This window comes from Chiloscyllium punctatum, chromosome 23 (genome assembly GCF_047496795.1).
Source record: "Chiloscyllium punctatum isolate Juve2018m chromosome 23, sChiPun1.3, whole genome shotgun sequence".
Lineage (NCBI taxonomy): Eukaryota > Metazoa > Chordata > Chondrichthyes > Orectolobiformes > Hemiscylliidae > Chiloscyllium > Chiloscyllium punctatum.
In genome coordinates, this window is record NC_092761.1 from 54,948,872 (window position 1) to 54,974,938 (window position 26,067).

Genomic DNA, 26,067 nt, shown 5'->3' on the forward strand with positions numbered 1-26,067 from the left:
TGACTACTGGGGAGTCTATAGCACAATACCAATAAGGTGATCATCCCTTTCTTATTTCTCAGTTCCACCCAAATAACTTCCCTGGACATATTCCTAGGAATATCTGCCCTAAGTACAGCCATAATGTTATTCCCTAATCAAAAATGCCACTCCCCCTCCTCTCTTGCCTCCCTTTCTATCCTTTGTGTAGCATTTGTATCCTGGAACATGAAGCTGCCAGTCCTGCCCATCCCTGAGCCATGTTTCAGTAATTGCTATGATATCCCAGTCCCACGTTGCTAACCATGCCCTGAGTTCACCTGCCTTCCCTGTTAGGCCTCTTGCACCGAAATAAATGCTGGTTAGGCTTCCTGAGTTATAACAGAAAGGTTCGGTGAATGGTCCAAACTTTGGCAGATGATGTTTAAAGATTGTGTGATGCTACCTGTTTTGTTCGAAAGAATAGAAAGGCAATTTATAACCTAAGTGGAGAGAAACGTGCAGGATGTTTCAGAGCAGAGGAATCTGGGTGCCCCTGAGGTGGATACTGGGACACTGAATATATTTAAGGTGGAAATACAGATTTTTAATGAGTAGCAGGTTGAAGGGTTATGGAAAGTGGGCAGAATAGTGCATTTGAGGCCGAGGTAAAATCAGCTATGACTGTATAAATGGTGGAGCAGGTTTGAGGGGCTGAATACCCTACTCCTGCTCTTAGTTCTTCAGTTTCTACTGCATGAGCCTGCTTCTAACTCATCTTATAAAAATCTAGTCAGTACTTGAGTAATTTTCTCTCCAAGTGGCTTGCTGTTCATTTACTTGAAATGACATGGTTTCGTGTAAATGTTATTTTAAACTCAATGTTCAAAATTATTTTGACTTTTAAAACACGCTTAGTTCTTCACAGAGTTAAAATAAATCAAACCTAACTTTTTCCTCTACTTTCGAACCAATTTCTCAATAATAGTCATGCAATATAAACTTTCAGAACAGACTGTAGGAAAATCCTCAATGTTTGCAAAAATATATCTACAGAAGCTCCGGGAATCTGGACGTCCCTAACAAATCAACCTAGATTTCAAAAACTCTTTTATATTGGTAAAATTCACCGGAGTGTTTTCAGACACATTTCAATACCAATTCACATTAAGGGATACAAGGGCATGTGACCAAATGCATGCCAAATGTGCTCTGTTTTAAGCGGTAACCAGAGGAACTACAGATTCCGAGGCTGAGAGTTTTAGAAAGTCTTTGCCTAGATCAGGACATAGGACTAGGAAGGCAAAATTACTAACAATGGAATGAAGGAAACTGGGACATCAAGAAGTCTGAATTGAAGAATGAAAGAGCTAAAAGAAATATGATGAAGAGGTCATGAAGGGATCGAAAAATCCAGATGACAATTTTAATACAGAGGCATTTCAGACAAGAAGCAAGTATAGGTCAGGGAGCACAGGTGAAGGAGGACCTGACACTAGTTAGGAATTGGTGAGTAAGTTCCTGGATGAACCCAAGTTAATGAGGAACAGTTGAGTCTCGAAGGAACACAGATATAGATGATGGTTTCAGCAGCAGTTGAGCAATGGCATGCATAGAGACAGGTCATTTTACAAAGGTGGAAGTCAGTTGACTTGGCATTAGAGTGACTATAAAGCTGGATACCAAATGGTTCTTTCAGCCTCAGATGGTGGTCAGGATATGTGACACATTCCTCGTGGAATTAGCCATGAAAGTGAAGTAAGGAAGCAGACAAATGCCTATGTTTTCAGACCTCTGCTTACCTGAAAACTACCACTTGATTTCATGTGGCTCAGGGAATTCATGGCCCGATGTCTTAATTTCTGCCCATCTGAAGCACAATCTCTCAACTCTCCCAGTGCCAGCACCATAAACAGACCCATAGTACAGGTAACAATTCACTGGGACCAATCAGAAATGCCCCAGCGAGTTGGGGGTTCGCGATGAGGAGAAAGAAACTTGATCACTTCTGGTCACAAGGCACCCATTCGGGGGCAATTACCCCGCACTGAATCTGAAGAGAGTGTACCAGGTTTTAATGTGCAGCCTTTCCATTTGGCAAAGTAACCCTACCCTTAGCTGTAATGACAGCTTCAATGATAAGAAGCTCTGAACTGGCCGTAAATTGGCCTCAATGAGACTGAACCATGTTAGCACCTCCCTCACTGCTGACAACTTACCCTCCATATAATGGGGCTCCTGTGGTCCTGTGGTGGTGTACCAACCTCTGGACCAAAAGTTCCCAGTTCTAGTCCCACCTGTTCCAGAGGTGCACAATGACATCTCTGAACAGGTTAATTAGAAGATATCAACTGGCAATGACAGATTCCCATTAGTTTCACCATGGCCCACTTACTAGGGAGACAGGAAATTCAAGCCAACATTAGTAATAACAGGAATACACTGAAACAAAATGGATGGTACCACTTTACCAAAGGCACAACCTCACAGCATGAAAGTATATCTGCATTACTGATGATAACATGACTGTACAGGAACTAAAGGGAAGTTATGTTGTTACTGATTGCACTGTCATATAGCCACTAGAGGGAGCCTGGCAATGATACTTGCAACAAAAACAGACGAATAGATAATATGAAAAGTTAGTGATGACTCGAACACACTGGGACTGGATCATTTCCCAAGTCATTCATGCAATGTGAGCACTGCTGACAAGTTTAGCATCATTGTTTATCCCTAAGTGTCCCTGGGAGCCAAATCATGAAGTGCTGCAGTCTGTGGGAGAATGTACCTCATAGATTTCCTACAGAAAATCGGTCGGTCCAAATCAACCCTACGAAAAGCATCCCACCACCTACCCTATATTTCCCATGGCTAACCCACCTAGCCTACCCATCTCTGGACACTGTGGGCAATTTTGCATAGCCAATCCAACTAGCATACACATCTTTGGACTGTGGGAGGAAACTCATATAGACATTGGAGAATGTGCAAACTTCACACAGATAGTTGCCCGAAGGTGGAATCAAATCTGGATCCTTGGTGCTGTGAGGCATCAATGCTAATCACTAAGCCACTATGCCAACTAAATGTAGGGAGTTCTAGGATTTACATCCAGCAACAATGAAAAGATGACAGCATGTTTTCCGCTTAGAATGCATGTGACGTGAAGGGAATCTCGCAGGAGGTGCTGTTCCCAAATGTCTCCTTCCTTTGTTCTTTCTGAAGGTGCATTCAGGTTTTTGAAATATGCTGTTGGAGAAACCTGAGCGAGTTACTTTAGTAAATCCTGTAGATCATGCACACTGCTTTCAATGTGCACCCATGGTAGAGGGTGTGCATATTTAAGGTAGTGGTCGGGAACAATCAGTTGCTTTGCCCTAGGTGGTGCTGACTTTCTTCGGTGTTGTTGCAGCTGTCCTCAGGTTTGCAAGTGGTGTCAATTCCATCACAACCCTGTCTTGTGCCTTTAAGGTAATGGACAAGCTTTGAGGAATCAGAACAAGTTACTCACTGCAAAATACCTAACCTCAGTCTATGCATGTAGCACTAAAATGTAAGTGGCTGATCTAGTAAAGTTTCTGGTCAACAGTTATCTGCAGGATATTTCAGGTGAGGGATTCAACAGCGCTTATGCCCTTGAATGTCAAGAAAATGGTCTTAACTTGTTGGAAAAGGCCTGGCATGTGTATGAAACAAATGCTCCTCAACTGTTCAAGTCTGAATATTGTCCAGGTCTTGTGGCAAGTGAGCACAAACTGCTTCATTGTTTCACAAATCATGAATGGTGCTGAACACTGTACAACTAGTGAACATTCCCACTTCTGACATTATGATGAAGGTAGGGTCACTGATGAAGCAGCTGAAAATGGTTGGGCCTAGGATAATACCCTGTAAAACTTATGCAGTAGCATATTGGGACTAAGATGGATGTCCTCCAACAACTGCAACCATCTTTTTTTGTATTACCCCAGTCATTTGTACCCAATTCTAATTAACATTAATTTGGTTTGGTCTCCCTCATGCCACACTCTGCAAAATGCTGCATTAATTAAAAGTAGTCACTATCACCTCCCATCTGGAATTCTGCTCTTTTGCCCATGTTTGAACTAAGATTGTAATTAGATTTGTGAATACGTAGATCTCGTAAAGCCAGAATGGAGCATTGATGAATAGTTGCCACTTGATATCTGTATCAATGATACTGTCCATTACATTGCAATTGCTTGAGAGTAGTAATTGACTGTATAGAATAAATTCTGCTTTTTGTTAATTTGACACACATAGGCAGTTTTCCACTTTCTCTGCTGGATGCCAGTGTTGCTGACTTACTGGAACAGCTTAATTAAAACATGACAGATTAAGGAGTTTGAGTCTTTATCTCTGCAGCTGGGATGTGTTCAGAATGATCAGATGTAAAGTTTTAATAATGTCACTAACATCCAGGGACCAGAGGTAAGCTGAAATATTTAAACAAAAGTAGGTGTGTTTAATGATAACCAATGTTCAGCACAGTTCAAGGCACCAAAGATGTTTAATCTGCTCATGTCTATGTGCAGCAAGACCTGGATAACCTGTTGATTTCTGTCCAGTATTGTAATTTAAACATTATAGAGATCCTCTGATCACAGCCTGTTGGTTCAGGTTTGGGCTTATGGACCAAGTGACTTTCTTCACTACCACATCAATAATCTGATAAGTAGCAAGTAACATTCCAGCCATACAAATGTCAGGCTATTACTGTTTCCAATAGATGATATTCAATAACACTCTCATGCCTGACTTCCCACTATCAACATTTTGGGGGTAACCATTGGCTTGCCACATAAATGCTATGGCAAAAAAAATTAAGTCAGTGGTGAGTAATTCACTTCTTGCTTGCCAACCATCTATAATGCACAAGATAGGACTCTGATCGAATATGCTCCATTTGCTTGGATGAGGACAGCTCCAGCAACATTAATAAATCTAAACACCTTCAAGACGCAGCAGCCGACCTGTGTGGGCTGCTTTCAGCATTCACTCCATCCACCACTTTTAGTATTCACTCCATTCACCACTAACATATGATGGCAGCAGAGTACACCATTGAAAGGATCTACTGTAGAAACTCACCAAGAATCCTTCAACAATACCCTCAAAACCCAATATCTCTACCACTTGGAAGGGCAAGAGTATCAAAAGCATGGGAACACCACCATCTGTGAATTCCCCTCCATTCTGGCTTGGTATATATCGCTATTCCTTCACTTTCCCTGGGTAGAAATCCTTTTTGAACAACACTAAACCACAGGAACTTCAGTTGTTCAAGAAGGCAGCTCACCAATATTTACTCAGGTCCAATAGGGTTGGGCAACACAACTTCACAAGGACAAGAGTTACTCTGCAATGTTTAAATAGAAGAAGGGCTCATTCCTGAAGAAGGGCTCATGCCCGAAGCATCGATTCTCCTGCTCCTTGGATGCTGCCTGACCTGCTGTGCTTTTCCAGCAACACATTTTCAGCAATGTTTAAATAGGCACTAACAGGCAGAGATCAGACAGTCTCTGTGATGTTTAAAATGAAATAATGGACAGGGATCGACAGGAATCTATAGCATTTCAACAGGCTGTAACAGATAGGACCCAGATAAATCTGCAATATGAATGTCCAAATACATGTGCAAACATACAAATTAGGAGCAGGAACAGGGCTCTCAGACTCTTGAGTCTGCTGACCTGATGGCAGATATGATTACCGCACATTCCAAGTGAACATTCATCCTTTTGCTTATCAAGGATTTATCTCTGCCTTCAAAATATTCAAAGACTCTGCTTCCATTGCCCTGTCAGAAAAGTGGTTCCAAAGACTCAGAAAAAAGTTTCTCCTCATCTCTGCCTTAAATAGCCAAACCCTTATTTTTAAGCAGTGACCCCTAATTCTAGATTCTCCCATAACAGGAAACTTCCTTTCCACGTCCACCCTGTCAAAATCTTATTTGTTTTAATCAAATCATGATTTACTCTTCTAACTCCCATTGGATACAAGCCTAACCATCCAATTTTTCTTCTAATGATAGTGCCCCCATTCCTGGTATTAGACTGGAAAACCATCTCTGAACTGTTTCCAACACAGTTATATCCTTCCTTAAATAAGCTGATCCTTACTTTACACAGCACTCAAGGTTTGGCCTCATCAGAGCCCTATATAACTGAAGTACAATCTCTCAACATTTGTATTCAATTACCCTCACAATAAACAATATTGTGTTTGGTTAGCAAATAGATACTGAGTAAATACAAACGCTGCAAGATGACATCGATTAGAATGTGAATTCTGAAGATGCTGGATATTTATGAATGACAGAAAAGTAGCAAAAGATGAAGGGGTGGTTCTGTTAGTTAATGATGCATTTGCACAATGAAGAGTGATATGGAAACAGTTTGTGTTGAAATGAGAAATGATAAAGTCAAAAAGTCACTTAAAGGAGTAGAGTGCAGGTCCCCCAACAGTAAACATGCTGAAGGAAGCAAAATGAGAGCTTTTTAGAAATAAATCATGGGTGATGTTAATCTCCATTTAGATTGAGAAGTCAGATGGGGGAAGATAGCCTAGAGGAGGACTGCATAAAATGTTTTCAGAGTAGTTTATTATAACATGTTCTAGAGCTGACCAGCGATCTGGCTGATGAGACCTGATACTTGGCAAATAGACAGGCTTAATTAATAAAGGCACATCCTAGAAGCAGCAACCATAGAATGATGGAATCTTACATTCAGTTTGAGGGAGAAAGGAGTTTATATATAAAAAAACAAGAAGTTATTGAAGTATGAATGTAGAGCTGGCTAAAGTAAATTGACAAATTGGATTAAAGATGCAATGGCAAACATTTAATGGGATATTTTGGAATATATATATAGAATAGAGATACTTAAAACATAATTCTAAGGGATGGAGCCAGCAAATTAGCGTTTCTATTAATCTGTGTGGCTGTGCAGTCAAGTACATGGAGATTCCAGGTGCACCAATTGACATGCTGAAGTATTGGCTTACAAGTTCAGAAACCACTGTCATGCATAGACCTTGGAATCCACACAGTGGAAAAAATATTACAAAGTACGTAGCCTACTATCTTTTAGGTTACTTACAGTCTGGAAACAGGCCCTTCGGCCCAACAAGTCCACACCGACCCTCTGAAGAGCAACCCACCCAGACCCATTCCCCTACATTTACTCCTTCAACTAACACCACGGGCAATTTAGCATAGCCAATTCACCTAACCTGCACATCTTTGGACTGTGGGAGGAAACCGGAGCACCCAGAGGAAACCCACGGGGAGAATATGCAAACTTCACACAGACAGTTGCCAGGTCCCTGGTGCTGTGAGGCAGCAGTGCTAACCACTCTGCCACCCCTAACCGTAACCAACTAGAAATGCTTAAGGTTGTATCAAACTAAGAAAAAAATTGGGCAAAAGATAGCTGGCAGGTCAGAAGATTGGAGAAATAATGAAAAAAAATTAATAAGGAGGGAAAAATAGTGAACAAGTGAAAACTCGCCAGAAATATAGAAGCAAATATTAATATTCTCTATGAACACTCACATAATTAGCAAGAGTTAGCAAGATGAGCATTTGTCCAATAGAAAGTAAGACTCAGGAGTTAATAATGGAAAATAAGGAAATAACAGATGAATTGAACAGGTATTTTACATCAATCCTTTCTACCGAGGTTACAAGTAAAATTAATTGATTGATTTATTGTCACAGGTACTGAGATACAGGGAAAAGCATTGTTTATGAGCGGTGCAAGCAGATCTTAGTAAGCAACGATATACAGATCAGAAAGACTTAGACAGAGGCATACAGGTTACTTGCACAGGGTGCGTGCTAGGTGAGATCAGCGTTAACAAGCTCAGCTTAATGTGAGCCTAGACAGTTCATCATTCATCAGGTTAATAACAGATAGAAAGATGCTGTTCCTGAATCTATTGGTATGTTCTGTATCTGTATCTTCTGCCTGACAGGAGATGTTGTAGGTGATCATTTGGGGGTAGCACGGTGGCTCAGTGGTTAGCACTGCTGCCTCACTGCACCAGACTCGGGTGACTGTCTGTGTGGAGTTTGCACATTCTCTCCGAGTCTGCATGGGTTTCCTCCGGGTGCTCCAGTTTCCTCCCACAGTCCAAAGATGTGCAGGTCAGGTGAATTGGCCATGCTAAGTTGCCCATAGGTTAGGTGCGTTAGTCAGAAGGAAATGGGTCTGGGTGAGTTACTCTTCGGAGGGTCGGTGTGGACTGGTTGGGCTGAAGGGCATGTTTCCACACTGTAGGGAATCTAAAAATAAAATTACTATGGTGCAATAGGTCTTTGATGAAGCTGACAGTCTTTCCACAGAAGCAAACCATGTAAATGGAGTCGATGGATGGAAGGTTGACTTCTGTGATGGTCTGGGCTGTGTACACCACCTTCTGTAGTTTCTTATGATCCTAAGCAAAGCAATTGGCATACTAAGGCCATTATGCACGAGGAGATAATGGTGCGTCTGCAGATTTAGTGAGGGTCCTTAACCACATGCCAAATTTCCTGAGCTGTCTGAGGATGAAGAGGCTTGTTGTGCCACCTTGACTGTTGCATCTTCATGAGAAGTCCAGGATAGATTGTCAGTTATTGTCACTCCAAGGAGCTTGATGCTTTCCACCCTCTTGACCTCAGTTCAGTTGATGTAGATGGGGGCACGTTGTCCTCTTTTCTTTCTGAATTAATTATCAGATCTTTAGTTTTGCTGACGTTGAAAGAGAGATTGTTCTCATTGCAACACATCACCAAACCCCTTTCTATTTGCCTTCTGTGTTTTGTCTCGTCATTGTAAGATATCCTTCTCACTACAGTGGTGTCATCAGCGAACCTGTAGATGGTGTTTGTTTGGAATTTGTCAACACAGTGGTGGGTGTATAGGTGTACAGTAGGGGGCTAAAGACACATTCCTCGGGGGCTCCCGTTTTGAGAGTTATTGCACAGGAGGTGCAGTAAGATCCCAATGGCAGCAATAAATCAGGAAATGGCAGGAAGATGAGGAAAATCACAATCACTTAAACTGAAGAACTTCAGAACAGTTCTGAAGAAGGGTCACTGGACTCTAATCATTAACTCTGAATCTCTCTCCACAGATGCAGCCAGACCTGCTGAGTTTCTCCAACACTTTCCGTTTTTGTTGTAGGTAGGAAAATAAATTGTGAAGAGGCTCCAATAATATGTAGGTAGGTTAAGTGAATGGGCAAAGACGTGGTAAATTGAGCATAGCATGGGAAAATGTAAAATTGTGCTTTTTGGCAGGAAGATTAAAATTGAATCATGTTATCTCAAAGGGAGAGTTTGCAGAGCTCTGATACACAGAAAGATTTGGTGTTCTCTTGAATGAATCACAAAACATTAGTATGCTGCTCCAGTTTGTAATTAGAGCAGAATGTTATTACACAATGGAACATATGAATTGGGAGCAGTATGCAGTTAAACACTTTGAGCCTGCTCCACCAATCAATGAGATCATGGCTGATCTGACTGCGAATTCATGCACATTCCCACCAACCCCTGATCACCTTTCAATCTCTTACTTAACAAGAATCTACCAATCACTGCCTCAGGAATGTTCTGTGCCTAGCTTGCCTTTGCAGTCACATAAGAATCAGGGGAATCTAGCATACATAAACAGGCAGTTATACACAGAGGAGGAGCAGGAAAGAGAATCTGCATTGTTTCGAATGACAGTAAAGCATCAGGATTACAGACAATCCAATAACTCAGGCACACACAAACAGAGGAACAGGCTCCAATATACAAGGATCTGAGGGAAACTTACAATGTTACCCATACCTGCATCATAGTGGAGAAAAAGTGCTGTTACAGTTGGCACTGACACACAGGGGCCAACGGATATCTTGAAAAATTATCAATGGCATTAATTCACAAGAATTAAAAGAAATATTGTGAAATTACTGATAATATTATAGGACCTAGATGGGAAGGATCTTGTCACATTGCTGAATTAAGTGCAATTCTACAATGTTACTGACGGTCCTATTGCAATGTTGTAATTCTACAACAGCACAAAGGAATTCTAACAAAGGAATTGTGTAATCCTTCAATTTTATTGATATGCAAGGATTAGATGTGATTCCAAAATGTTATTGATGGTGCTAACACACAGGAAATAGATGGAAACACACAGTGACCAAAGGAAATTGCTAATGTCATGGATGGTATTAGCACAAACTGGTACCATATGAAATGTGAAATGTTATTTGTGGGACTATATCATGTTTCTATTTATTATGGTCTTATAAGAAAATACTATGAGGGATTAAATTATTTATAAGACTATTCCCAACATGGTAAAATGCCATCTTTGCCTTATGGTTCGAGAATGGAAAAGAAGTGCTTGAAATTTCCTCTTTGTCATGGTCTGTCCCCATTCACCTTTTTCTCCTTCAACATGACAAGGCAATTTGCAATTTAGCCATGACAGGGCTGCCCTAAAACTGAATGGCAATACCTACTTCTCCTCACTCCAATGAATGAGTAGTTTGTGGATAAAAACTGATTTTACTGTAACATTCTCAGGAGCTTTGCAACTTGGCGACTACTTAACAAAATAAGGAGAATATTTTAAGGTGGAAAGTTGGCTGCAGGGAGGGGACACGCTGGGTGAGAATAAATGGAGCGATTCATTGCTGCAGAAACTATTTATCAGGGAGCCTGAGGTCATTGATGGGTTCCTACTCACTGCATTCATTTCTATTAATGAGCGTTTTTGGAAGTTCTTTCAGTTGTAACCACAAGACATACACTAGCTGGGTGAGGAAACAATGTCCCAATTAACTAGAAGGCCTTAACAGTTTCTAGCAGGGATTAAGTCCTACTAACTAACACACACACAAACACAAACACACACACACACACAGGGACTTAATTCTTGTGGCAATCTGCTGCAAAGCCAAATTGTGTAAAACACCGCTGGTGTTTATCATGATTTACACTTCTGACCAAAGGTTACAACTTTATTTTAAATAATGACTCTGGGATTAGATGACATTGTTAGAGCAATATCTTTTGTCATTTTGTGGTATCTAATGTGGTATTGATGTTATCTGTAGGCAGATCAAATAGATGCCTCTATCCTTCCTGAAGATCATTAATAACTGAGTTGGGTTTATCAAAAATTTGGAAGCTTTTGTAGTCAGTACTAATCCCCAAATTATCAGATTCATTGAATTCACTTTTCCATTGACTGTGTTGCTAAACCAGGACCATAACCCCTAGTGTACCTTACCCTACAGCTGCAGGCTGATCTTTAGCAGGTTCTGTTTGTGGTTTACATTATGCTGTTACACACATCTGCTGCCACTTTCAATCTCAAACACAAAAGGATCCAACTTTTATTTGGCCCCTTTCCTACATCAAACACTTTCTTCCAGGTGGTGACCCTTTAGGAAAATAACTTTTATTGGCCTCTCTAATACACAATCGAATAATCAGAGATTCACTCAGTAGGAAAGCAATGATTTTTAACTGCTCTACAAAATCCAGTTGGATGCAATTAGTTTAAAAGCCTTCAGTAAACTCCATTGTATTTCAAGCAAATAGTTCTCGGATTTATTCTAAGGTCCATTTGGAATAAAGCACAGCACCAATGTATGCCACCCTAGCAATAATCTGAAATGGTTTCACAAAATATCAGAATTATTGAAAATTCTGGAATTAGTTCTTTATGTGGCTTTAGAATTAAACAATGGCAAATTGCATAAGAATTCTTCAGGAGACAGTCTTACACCACCAAAAGGTGATGGCATATGGTTTATAATTTAAATCATGAATGAAATGGGATTGTAAATTGCTCTGAGTGCACCTGCAGAATCTTGTTGATACTAGATTCTATGACAAAATGTATATTCGCTTCTGTCCTTCCCTTAACAAATCACAGCTGACCGAGAGCAGTATTACATCCACACATCAGCCTCTCCTGACAGATGCAGTGTAGTTTACATTCAACAGCATAACTGGGCATTTTCAGCAACGCCTGAAGATAGGTAGTGCAATATAATTCAATCTAAATTTCCTGGGAAGAGGATTAAGTGTACAATTTGAAATGCCTAGTAAAAGGTGAATATTATAAAAGAAATGAATATCAGGATTATCCCTCTGATTGGCTAATGTGATGTTGAGACAGAGTATCTGAGAAGCAAAATTAGACAAAATACTTCAGAAAAGAAGTACAATTATGAAGTCTTTCTCTGTTTTTTCTCTCCCTGTCTTTGCATTTTGCTTTCTCTCCCTTGTGCTTTATGCATTATTTCTTCTATTTCAATCTCAATATTTTTCTATTTTTTAGTTCATTGATTGCTATTCTCTTTGGGTGTCTCAAGCTCTCCTTTTGTCATTCGCCAATTTCAGATTTTTCTTCCTGCTTATTTCTGTCTATCTCTGTTTGATGTCCAGTGTCCCTTTCTTATTTTGTGGCTATGTTGTCTTCATTTCAGCCTGCCCTCTCTCTTTCTCCATTTGCCCTTTTCTTTCAGTCCAACCACTTTAACACTTATGAAGTGGGTGAAAGGATGTCTACTGGATCACAACAGACAAAGAGGGATTGATTACTGGACTGATATTTCTGCTGGAATTGGCTTCAGGTCAGAAGTAAAAGTGATGTGTGCCTCTTGCCCGGGAACCCTCTGTATGTATCCGGTTCCATTTCCTGTGCACTGGCTGGTGGCTCAGGCTAAAGGCAAAAAAATGTCACGGATGGTCAGCTTGATGTGGTCAAATTACATGGGCTAGGGTCTTGCAGCTGGAAATAGAAACAGGAAATAAGGCACCAGGGGCTGGCCAGAGGCATCAGAATCTGCAAACTGATACCCTTAAACACGTGGATTGTAGGAAAGCAACATACCAGAACAGGTAAACACAGAGCCACTCTGAATTCAGACAGAAATTCAGTGTAACACCCAACTGGTGCTATTCTTTAAAAACATTACTCAGCACAATTCAATCCGAGTAAAAAGCCAGTCATAGTCTACCTCAATCTCTATGCCCCAAATTCATAGGTAATCTGAATTAAGCATGACCCCAATTTACAGACTGTGTCAATCAAATTATCTGTTAAGTTCAAGGACAATCTAAATCAAAACTCCAAATCCAGAATAGTGTTCATCCAAATGATAACCTAATCCCCCAACCCTGGAAAAAACACAAAAATTTCAATCCAAAAATGCCTCAGACCGATGCAATATTCACGTATCATGAATGCAGTACTTTTTTGTTGTCTGGAACAATAAATCAGAGAATAGCAACCTCTTGGCAGAGAAAGTATAGGTTCCACTTTATGAATGTATCTTTGGACAGAATTTGGAATTTGCATGAGGCTTTGCCAGAGTATACCTTTTGCTAATCCATCTTTTTCCAGATGCTGCTGGCCTACTGTGTTATTTCCACACCTTCTGTGCGAAGTTCAGATTTACAGTGTTATTTTGACTTCTGCGTTTGGAAATCTTCATAACATCTGTTGCAAAACATCCATCAATAAATCTGAACATTATGGATTACCAATGAGTTGGGAAAGAAAATGAATTGAATATCCCAGGATTTTTGTTGTTTTCATGCTAAAACATTAAAACGCAGGTAGGTTCTGTTTTTAGTATTTTTAAAAGATAAAAAAATTAATAATTTTAACATTTTTGATTAATTTGTGCTCACAGAAACATCTGGAGTGTATATTGTCTTGAAGTCATTGCCTGCCATGATAGCAGAGACAGAAACTCCCGCGATTATTAATAAGTATTCAGATATGACATGAGATTCCAAGGCTATGAAAGATATCTGCCAAGCGCTGGAAATGGGGTTAGAGGAGTTAGGTATTTGTTTTAGACTGGGCAGACTCAACAGGCCAACAATCCGTTTTCTGTGCTGTAGTCCTCTATGACTCTGTAACACATGACATCTGAACCTTGCATATATTTCAGCCTTGTCAGTCATGTTAGGGTTAGATTTAAAATGAATAACACATAAGGGAAAAAAAATAAGAATTAAAAATACTTGCAATCAGAAACAAAACCAGAAAGTGCTGGCGAAATTTGGCATTTCAGGCAACATCTGTGGAGAGAAATAAAAACTCATAAGGAAGGACTGCTGCTCCTTCTGTCCACAAATTCAGTGATTTGGCTGTTCTTTTCACAGCACTGAGTCACTCTCAAAGCACAGCACATGGAGAGACCCATTTACCAACCCACTGTCTCCCCAGTCTCTAAGTGACATCGTGTTCAGCTCAACAACCCAGGGTGTAAAAAGTCCACAGACTGGACCCAGCCTGCGCCTCAGAGATAATTTCACTGTCGGCTTCTGAGAGCTATGCTGCAGGTCACACAAGCCTCCGACACATTCTCCTCATTCCTTCACAGGCTACCTCTCCCCTTCCCTCTCACATCACTGTGTCTACATTTCAGAACTACCCACCCCATGCATGTACTCTGAGCCCTCTAATCCCAAACCTGCTGCCTTTCCACACTAGCTCACAATTTTACCATTGGGTTTGAGTTTACTATGCTCCTTACTCCTCTCCCGTGCTCCTTTGCCCCTCCCAAACACTTTTAACCAACCCCCCCCCCCCCCATGCATCCCCTATAGCCCCTCTGCCTATTCCCAACCCCTTCCCACAATCTTTACCCCTTTTCTGCACGTTCCTTAATCCTTCCTGCATACTCCTCATCCCTTTCCAGACTCTCCTCACCCCCTCCCATGCACCCCTTACCCCATATTCTCATTATCCTCTCCTTGTGCTCTTTATCCTGCCACAAGCCATTAAACCACTGTCTGAGACGGAATTTCAAGATAAGGGATTGGAGCAGGAAATGAAAGAATGGGGAATATCAGGCATCAACCGCCTGTCCGCTTTGTTCATTTACTCTAGAGTTTTAAGAAGTATCCCGATGATCACTTCAAACACCATAACAAACAAGAGTACAGACCAAGTGCTGGGAGCTGAGACTAACGTAGAAAGGTGCTTGATGACGAATGCAGACGAGACAATACGACATCGAAACAGAAGCCTATTCTGCCATTCAGTGAGATTATGGCTGATTTGATGTTCTTCAAATTCACTTTCCTGCCTTTTCCCCATAACCTTAGATTCCAACAATGATTAGTAATCTATCTCAGCCTTCAGTATACTTAAGAAACAGCCTCGACGGCTCTCCCTGGTAAAGAATTTCACAGATTCACAACCCTCCGAAAGAAGAAATTCCTCTTCATTTCTGTCTTAAATGTGTGACACTTAAATCTGAGATTATGCCCCCAAGTTCCAGACTCTCCCACAAGGGGAAGCAACCTTTTAGTATTTACCCTGTCAAGTCTCCTAAGGACCATATGCAGGAGCAAATTACTGCTGACATCTGAACAGAACACAAAAAGTGCTGGAGATCACAGCAGGTCAGGCAGCATTGATAGAGAGAAAACAAGCTAACGTTCTGAGTCGAGATGTGAAGAGTCATCTAAACTTGAAACCTTAGCTTGCCTTCTCTCCATGGAAGCTGCCTGACCTGCTGTAATCTCCAGCATTGTTTGCTTTCTTTCCTAAGAACCTTGTTATTTCAAAAGGTCACCTTCATCTAAACTCCAATAAGTACATACCCAACCTACTCAACCTCTCATCATAAGATCCTCCAGACCTGGGTTAGGCCAGTGAACCTCTTCTGGACTGTCTCCAATGCCTGGAAATGTTTCCTTAGATAGGGAGTCAAAACAGTTCACAATGAGAGGAACCTTGTTGTTGTGAGGACAGGGTGTAACAGTCTGGTATGCTCAAACAGGTGGAGGCTGAGCTGGAAATTGTGAAAAACATGAGGATAGATAAATCCCCTGGGCCAGATGGGATATACCCAAGGTTGCTACAGGAAGCGAGGGAGGAGATTGCTGCACCTTTGGCAATGATCTTTATGTTCTCACTGTCCACTGGAATAGTGACAGATGATTGGAAGGTGGCAAATGTTATTCCCTTGTTCAAGAAAGGAAATAGCGATAACCCTGGGAATTACAGACCAGTCAGTTGTACGTTGGTGGTGTGCAAATTGTTGGAGAGGATTCTGAGATATACAATTTCTGATTATTTGGAAAAGCATAGCTTGATTAGAGATAGTCAGCATGGCTTTGTGAGGTGCAGGTCATGCCTCACAAGCCTCACTGAATTCTTTGAGGATGTGACAAAATACATTGATGAAAGTAGCACAGTGAATGTAGTGTATGTGGATTTGAGCAAGACATTTGATAAGGTTCCCCATGGTAGTCTCATTCAGAAAGTAAGGTGGCATAGGATGCAAGAAAATCTGGCTGTCTAGTTACTGAATTGACTGGCTCAAAGAAGACAGATAACGGTGGTAGATGGTAAGTATTCAACCTGGAGCTTGGTAACCAGTGGTGTTCCACAGGGATTAGTTCTGGTACTTCTGCTCTTTGTAATTTTTATAACTGACTGAAATGTGGAAGTGGAAGGATGGGTTAGGATGCTTGCTGATAACATGAAGGTTTGTCGAGTTGTGGATAGTGTGAAGGGCTGTCGTAGGTTGCAACGGGACATTGACAGGATGCAGAACTGGGCTAAGATGTGGCAGATGAAGTTCAACCTAGAAAAGTGTGAAGTGATTCATTTTGGAAGGTTGGGTTTGAATGCAGATTACAGGGTTAAAGACAGGATTCTTGGCAATGTGGAGGAACAGAGGGATCTTGGGTTCCATGTCCATAGATCCCTTAAAGTTGCCACCCAAGTTGATAGGGTAGTTAAGAAGGCATATGGGTTTGCTTTCATTAGCAGGGGGATTGAGTTTAAGAATTGCGAGGTTACGCTGCAGCTCTACAAAGTCCTGGTCGTCTCATTATAGGAAGAATGTGGAAGCTTTCGAGAGGGTGCAGAGGAGATTTTGCCAGGATGCTACCTGGACTGGGGGGGCGTCTCTTATGAAGAGAGGTTGAGGAAGCTAGGGATTTTCTTGTGGACCGAAGGTTGAAAAGTGACTTGATAGAGCTGTACAAGATAATGAGAGGCATAGAGTGGAGAGCCAAGGCTTTTTCCCATAATGGAAATGTCTATCATGAGGGGACATAATATTAAGGGCATTGGAGAAAGGTCTAGGGGAGATGTCAGAGGTAGGTTCCTTACCTCTGGATGTGTGGAATGCACTGCCAGCAGTGATAGTAGACTCAGATGCATTAGGGATATTTAAGCGACACTTGGATATGCGCATAGATGATAGTAAAATGTAGGATAGGCAGGTTAGTCTGATCTTAGAGGAGGACAAAAGGTCAGCACAACATCAAGAGCTGAAGGACATGTAATGTGATGTTTTATGTTTTATGTTCTATTCCAGGTGAGGTCTGACTAGTGCCTTGTTAAGTTACTCAAAATGGGCTTAATAGCCTCTTTTGCTGTAAGACAGCAAGATTGGAGGACTCAGTCGTAAGAATACTGCTTGAAAGATTGTGGAAGCACAGTCCTTGAACATTTGTAAGGGAGAGGTAGATAGAATCTTGTTAAGTAAAAGGGTGAAAGATTATCAAGGGTAGGCGGGAAAGTTGATTTAAGATTACAATCTGATTAGATATGATGTTATTGAATGGCGGAACAAACTGGATAGGTTGAATGGTGTACTGATCCTCCTTGTCTGTGCATTTGAATGTGTAACTGGATATCAAATAGCTTATAACTTATTTGAAATAAATTTTGATTTTAATAAGTGTTGCGATATAAAATTAGTTCCACCAAAGGATATGCTTGAGGATCTAGACACTGGATAAATAACAATCTTCCCTTTTGGGGTATTGGGTACAGTTCTGATCACCCGGCTATAGGAATGATATTAGTAAGGGTGCAGAAAAAACTTATCAGGATGTTGCCAGGACTGGAGGGTTTGTGTTATAAGGTGAAACTGGATAGGTTGGAACTTTTTCACTGGAGCATAGGAGACTGAGGTGTGACCTTATGGAGGTTTATAAAACCATGAGGGGCATAGATAAGGTGAATAGCAAAGGTCTTTTCCCTAGGTTAGGGGGAGTTCAAAACTAGAGGGAATAGTTTTAAAGTGGTGGGAGAAAGATTTAAAAAAGATGTGAGGGGAAACTTTTTCAGACTGAGGGTGGTTGGTATGTGGAATTGACTACAAGAGGAAGTGGTAGATATGGATGCAGTTACAATATTTATAAACCATTTGGACAGGTACATGAATAGCAAAGGTTTAAAGTGATATGAGCTGAATGCAGGCAAATGAGACTAGTTTAGTTAGGGTCAATATGGACGAATTGAACTGAACCATGTTCTATGACTCTATAAAAGCTTCTGAATTGAAAGTACTTATGTATCACCCAAGCTTGCAACAGTAATTCTCCTCAATTCATAATGATCATTGCATTAGAACAGTCACTGCACAGAAGTAGGCTATTCAATCCAGAGTCTATGCTGACATTATGCTATACCATTCCTTGTTCTTTTTCCCAATCCCACAGACATTTTTACTTCAGGTGCTTACCCAATTCTCTTTTGAAATCAGAACTAAATGGGATTCCACCACCTGTAGAGCAGTTCATTGCAGATCCAAACCCGCAAGCCAGAGCGGGTGTCTATGTCAGCAGCTAATACCACCATGGCTGCTGGTCATGTGGAGGGGTGAGAACATCCACACAGAAAAACCATGTGGAAGAAGACAAAATATCTCAAGGCAGTCCCCCAGTCGCCCCAATCTCAGAATGCCTCTACGTAGCTCCAAATGTGACAATCTCCCGCATGGCCCCAAACCTGAGAAACTCTGAGCCCAAGTACCCACGTGGCCCCAAGTCATACATCTCCCCAGTGTGGTATTGAGTCAAATGAGTTCTAACATGGCCCTGAGCCCAATATACTCTCCCTCCCATGCTGCATATTGCTAAAGCTGACAGGACCATCACAAAACCATGGGACTCTGTGTCTGTTGTGCCCCAAATGATCCCAAGCCCAATAGAAGGAAATTAAGAGGAGGGAGGGGTGCAAGAAATCCCGAATGAAATGAAGGTCTGCTTCACTCCTCAGCTTTCCCGAAAAAGGCACCTCTCCTTAAAGGTGGAGAGAATAACATTAAAATCTGTCCCTTTGCCATTGAGGATGTGGCACTGCCTTACCTATCTTCTAACCCCTCCCTTAGAGATAGAGAATGTGAATCCACCATTGCTGGCATTGAGAGCAGAGACTGGGCCTAAGCTGGGCGTGGTTCCTGAAACAGCACCCACTGATGGGTATCCTGATGTCCGTGGGTGTTGCCTAGTCTGGCCTGGCAAAGGACTGTATCCACAACATCCCATTAACTGGGTCCCTGGGTGATGGTGCTGACAGGAATATCCTACATTGACTTCCTCCCAGAATTGTATGCAGAATATCTCTGGCTTATCAATCAGAGGATTTTTTTTCCCCAGATGGGAGAGGAGTGGAGGGAAAGTGTTAAGGGAGACCTGCATTTTAGTGCAGAAGGATGCAATCTGAGGCCTGTGACTTGTTAGATTCAGGATGCATAAGTAAGGTTCGGAATCCGGTTCCTCAAGCTCAGCAGTTCTTCGAGCTTCTGGCCTATAACAGATTTCTTGTCAAAGGAATACATGATGAACAGTAGGACCTTGAGAAGCAACAAGGATCAGAAGCACATACATGGGTCCCTTCAGTAGCAGGACAGATGGATAAATAGTTAAGAAGGCACTTGGGATACTTGGCTTTATTAGTTGAGGTATAGAGATTAAGAACAGGGAGGTAATGCCTGAAGTGTATAAGTTGTTAGTTACAACACAGCTACAGTATTGTGTGCAGTTCTGAAAATCATATTATAGGAGAGATGTGATAGCACTGGAGAGGGTACAGCAAAGATTTACCAGGATGTTACTTGGGCTAGAGAGTTTTTTCTATGAAGAGACTGGTGTTACTTTCCTTGGAGCAGAGGAGGCTGATTGTGAACTTGATTGCGATGTAAAACTTATAAGAGGCATAAATAGGGTAAACAGGAAGAGACGTTTCCCCTTGTTGGAGAGATCAATGAGCAGGGGACATAGATTTAAGGTAGGGGGCAGGAGGTTTTGAGGAGATTAGATTACTTACAGTGTGGAAACAGGCCCTTCGGCCCAACAAGTCCACACCGACCCAGACCCATTCCCCTACATTTATCCCATCACCTAACACTACAGGCAATTTAGCATGGCCAATTCACCTAACGTGCACATTTTTGGACTGTGGGAGGAAACCCACAAAGACACAGGGAGAATATGCAAATTCCACACAGTCAGTTGCCTAAGGTGGGAATTGAACCCGGGTCTCTGGTGCTGTGAGGCAGCAGTGCCACCATGCCACCGTGATCTCAGACCTTTTGTCGAAGCATCTGCTTATAGAGTGGAAGGTTTCTATCTGCAATATGACAGAATTTTCTCCTTGCACACTACTTCTTTGCGTTTGTTAAAACTCCTCTCTTGTGACTTTGAACTGATATTCAGCATCATCTTTCATCAACTCTTGTTGGTTGTTCAAGGCACAAGTCAGGAGTAAAATACAGTTGTGTGGATAAATGCAGCTTCAGCAACACTGAAGAACTTTGACAGCAACCAGGACAAAGCAGCCCACTTACTGACACCACTTAAACATTATGTGACTCCACCACCGACATGCAGTAGCCGCAGTGTGCAACATCTACAAGATGAACTAACCAATGTTCTTTTGATAGCGAACCCTGACCTCTACTATCTTTAAGGATAAGGACAGGAGATGCCAGTGAACATCACCACTTGGACGTTCCCCTCTAAGCCACACACCGTCTGACTTGAAAATATATTGTTCTTTTTATGTTGTTGTTGAGTAAAATTTCTGGAGCTCCTTTCCTAATGGCACTATGAGTGTCCCTAACTCCAAGGACTGGAGTGGTTCAAGAAGGCAACTCACCACCTTCTTCAGGGCAACTAGAAAGTGGGAATAACTGCTGGCCCAGTGAGTGATGCCCACATCCCATGAACAAATGAAAAATAAATACATGAGAGATAAAGCATTGGTTTCTTTCCTGGATCAGTAATAATGCAATACTCAAAATCTTTCAAAGCATCCATCTATCTCTTGAAAATACTCCAGGTGCATCATACCAAACCTTCCTTGTTTCTGATTAGACAATGCTTTGTAATTGATTTACTACCTTCAACCATCAGTTATGTATCTTTCACCTTATGGTTTACTGAGATAATCTGTAGCTCTTCCAAACGGCCTAACCCCAGGATAGCAAGACCATCTGTTTTAATGATATAGAACATTGCAGTTCATGTCTTTTCCCTTGTGTGTCCCTTTCTTAAATTATTCCTAGCTATTGAATTTCAAAGTATTGATTTAAAACCTCACCTACATATTTTTGGCTCAATACACAGATTGCAACTTTCATCTCTAAAGGGCCCTACTTTTTCCAGTTATTCTCTTGCTTCGGATAAACTTTTAAAGTGCCTTTAGATTTTTCTTAATTTTCAAAGTTTTGTCACACTCTCAGCATGGTGGCTCAGTGATAGCATTACTGCCTTACAGCACCTGGGACCTGGGTTCTATTCCTTCCTTGGGTGATTGACAGTGTGGCGAATGCATATTCTCCCTGTCACTATATGTGTTTCCTCTGGCTGCTCTGGTTTCCTCCCACAGTCCAAAAATATGCTGTTCAGGAGAATTGGCCATGCTAAATTGCCTGTAGTGTTAGGGGCATTAGAGAGGGATAAATGGAGGGGAAATGGTCTTGGGTGGGTTACTCTTTGAAGGGCTGGTGTGGACTTGATAAGCCAAAGCGCCTGTTTCCTTACTGTAGGGAATCTAATCTAAAATAAAACTCCTAATTTCTTTTTTCAAGTGTCCATCTGCACTTTCTAGATGAAGGTGGTGGGAATCTAGAATTCATTGCCTATGAGGATGGTAGAGGTAGAATGCCACAGAACATTTAAGAAGTATTTATATGCCTATTTGTGATCCCAAGGCAAAGAAGTCTCAGTGGCTCAGTGGTTAGCACTGCTGACTCACAGCACCAAAGACTCAGGGTCGATTCTGCCGCTGGGTGAAATTTACATGTTCTCCCTGTGTCTGTGTGGATTTCCTCCCTCACTCAAAAAATGTAAATGTAACTTGGATTGCCCACAGTGTGCAGGCTAGATGTATTAGCCATGGGAAATGTAGGATTGGGGGGGTGGAGGGGAGTTGTTTTGGAAGCTATTTGGAGGGCCTGCTTCTACACTGTAGGGACTTTATGATTCTAAGGCTAGGAGTCAAGTGCAGGTTAATAGGATGAGAATACTTTGGTGGTTATTGTTGACTGGCACAAACGTGATGGGCTGAAGGGCCTTTTACTGTGCTGTGGATCTCTCTGACTCTATGTCTCAAATCCAAAAGGCATCAAGACTCAAGTGGGAGCATTCCATTCCACTCTATTCCTTTCTTTCTAGATATGTCCAATATGAATACTCACAAAATTCCCTTGGAGGACCTGTAGCAGGTCAGCCCTGATGCTTGATGATTCTCTGAGCTTCAAGGAGCTTACTGGCATCCTCAACCTACTCTTCAAAGGCAAGTCTTCAGGGCTGCACAATCTGGCAGTGGAATTCCTCGGACTATTCTTGGGAAATGACTGCATACATGTCCCGAAGGAATGTGATGAGAGAGATGCCCTTCTCTTGATGCAGAGCTGTAATTGCTCTGCTGCCCTGGTGAGTAGAACTTCAATTGTTAAAGACTGGTGTCCAGTTACCTCAACGTGGATTTCTAAAATCTTTGTTGGAGCATTTCCAGCTTGCTTTGTCATTATCCTGAACCACATGGTTCACTCAGATCAGTCCTCTCTATTATCAGGCCAGCCTATTCACAGTAATATCATTAATAAATCATAGAACATAGAACGTAAAACATATTAACATAAATATAGAACAGTACAGCACAGGAACAGACCCTGCAACCCACAATGTTGTGCCAAACATGATGCCAAATTACACTAATCCCTTCTGCCTTGCTTATTCATGTGCTTATCTAAAAGCCCCTTTAATGCCCCATCATCTCTGCATACTCTGGTCCATCATTGCCAGAGGACAGATCAGTTGAGCATCCTTGTCTCCCTTGATCAGGAAATGACATTTGTCACGGTGGGTCATGAACCTTTAGTCAGGACTTTGCAAGGTTTTTGGTTCAGGACACTGTTGCAGGCGAAATTTAAGGTATTCTTGGTGGCACAGCTTCAATTTTGGAGACCATCAGGCCTGCTCCCTATCCGGCCAGTTTTATTCAATTTACATGGAGCCATTCCTATACCTCTTGCATAAATGTTTGTCAGGACTTGTGTGGGCCAGATGTGGAAATGGTCCTTCCAACTTACACTAATGACCGTATGCCTCATGTTTACAGAATCAGCTGGCCTGCAGGAAATGAGCAAGTGCAAAGGGCTCTACTCTATGCCTTCGTTCCAAGGATGAACCAGAATAAATGTGTCTGACTTCTGGTCAGACTCTGGCAACTAGATTCCCTGCTGGAGGTGTTTAGGTGCCTTACATGGAGTGCATTTCGCCACCTGTATCTGTCGTTCATCTTTGCCCTGCCAAGGAAACAAGAGTGACCACTCACTGAGGAACTGAGTGTTAGGATTAGATGTTGATCTGAAACCACTTGATTGCAGTGTTAATTGGTCACTTTGGTCCCTTCCCTGGCATTTGTCATAAACGTAGAGAGAAATTTTGTTTTTTGTTTCGAGGGCTTCTGAAACAACATGCAAATCTGGGTGAAATATGCTTAGGTAGGATGGTCAGGCACTCTGCTCCCAGATAGCAACCTTTCACCTTCACCCAGATGGTAACCTTCCACCTTCATACCCAGCAGTGATAGCTTGACATTGAGCCTCCTTTGAGGTGTGCATTTTTATTTATGACGTGCAGTTCTGATTATGGAGAGGGCGATTCCTCCAGCATTTTTTTCTGGGGATTACTTGTCTTTAATCTGGATCTGATTAAGTTTCAGGATATGGTTGCCTTGTGTTGGAATTCTCTCCCACGTTGCAAATTGTGAGAAGGGAGACCCAACTCAGAAATAGGTTCCTCTGTCAAAGAGATGTCTTCAGTGGCAGGCAGACAATAGGGCTTGGGAGGTTAGGGTGACCAGATAAGGGGTATATTGTATAGCAGAAGAACAATTTGAATGTTACTGGCACAATTAACAGTCAGGCATTGGAACTGACCCTCCTTCACTGGAACTGAATTTGTCCCAGCTACCGAACCCTTCGTTTCCCACAGCCCAAAATCAGAGCCAGATCAAGGAAATTCTCTTTGTTCCCTTTGAAACGACATAGATATTCCGACAGGAGATACTACACATTCATAGAAATGTTAGCCACTGGGAAATTGAACGCAATATCTGACTCAAGACATGGCAGCATAGCACTCTGTGTCACCATCCAAAGGCAAAGCCTTTGGGCAGTACAGTGGTTCAGTGGTTAATACTGCTGCATCACAGTGCCAGGGACCCAGGTTCGATTTCACACTTGGGCGATTGTCTGTGTGGAATTTGCACATTCTCCCAGTGGGTTTCCTTCAGGCACTCCAGTTTTCTCCAACAGTCCAAAGATGTGTGGATCAGGTGGATTAGTCATGCAAAATGCAGAGATACAGGGATGGGGGCTGAAAATGGGTTGCTGTATGGAGGGTTGGTGTGGACTTGATAGGCTACTTCTATGCTATAGGGATTTTATGAAAGAGTTACAGATGATGAGACGCCAAAGTCAATCCAGCAGATGGATTGATATCCAAAGGGGAATCGCACCAGTGGCAGATGAATCTAGACCAAGAAGTGGAAGGGAGAATCACAGATAAACTGCTTGAGAACTCAGACTTGACTTTCTATGAGAGTAGATCTAGAAGATTTATAAATGGGCAATTTCAGACAACATAGGCAGTTGTCAATCAGAATGAAGAGAATATCTGAAATGAAAGTTGAGAAGGAGCCCTATCAGTGCAGGTAGCCCTTACAGATGCCCTCAAGACAGCTAAGGACTGGAGAGTGAATATATATACTGATAGCTGGCATATACTCAGGATAGTCCATGGCTATGACATGGTCCATGGAGTAGGAGAGAGTTCATCACCTCAGGAGGAAACACAGAGGCATGTGAATTAGTGGAACCAACTCAGGCACCTGCAGAGGTGGGAATTATCAAAGTACAGGTGAATCAAAGTTGGAAAACCAGTAGCAAATGGGGAACATCCTTGCAGACATAGCAGCCAAAGAGGGAGCTGAGAAAAAGGAATCACACATAGCCCATGTGTTCCAGAGGAGATGAATGTTCAAAATTACAGAAAGATATAGACACCAAGGAGAAGGTAAAATGGAGCAAGATAGGAGCTACTGGGGGAAAGATGGAATTTGAGTGTCAGGTTGCTTTTGATATCCCCAATTTGTATTTAAAATGCACAGTTGGAACAGTATCAGGAACCAGACCCCAACCGACGGAGCAGTATGCTCAGGAAACTGTTTTAGAACTAATAGGGGCTGGCATTGGTGGGGGCGTAGCCATGTTCGCTGCTCTTTCCTCTAAAGCCATCTTTAATTCTTTTCAATTTTGCAACCTCTCTTGCCATCTTTAACAATTTGTACGTATAAGCCTCCAGTTGCATCTGCTTGAACGCTCATTTTGGAATGGTGTCCATTATTTCAAGACTCTACTGGGCCCACTGACCAAAATTTTACACTTCACTGCATTAAATTTGATTTCCCTTTCAAAGTATATCTCTGTCGTCTTGAAGTCTATCATTATCTTTCTCACAGTTTACAATATTTCCAAGTTTTGTGTCAGCTGCAATTTTTGAAAACAACTGCCATTTGCACACATTAATCGAGATGAAAGAAAACAATGTACTTGCTGGAAAGCATCACAGCTTCAAAATCAAGCAAAACATACTTTTGTAGTTAGAATCTGTGATAATTATATGGATGGCTTGGCATTTGGCTTGTACTGCCAGACTGGAATTCAGTAACTTGTATTAAAGTTACTTTGTATTAAACAAGCCATTCTATGATTCATATGGTCTGAATATACTGAATTCAA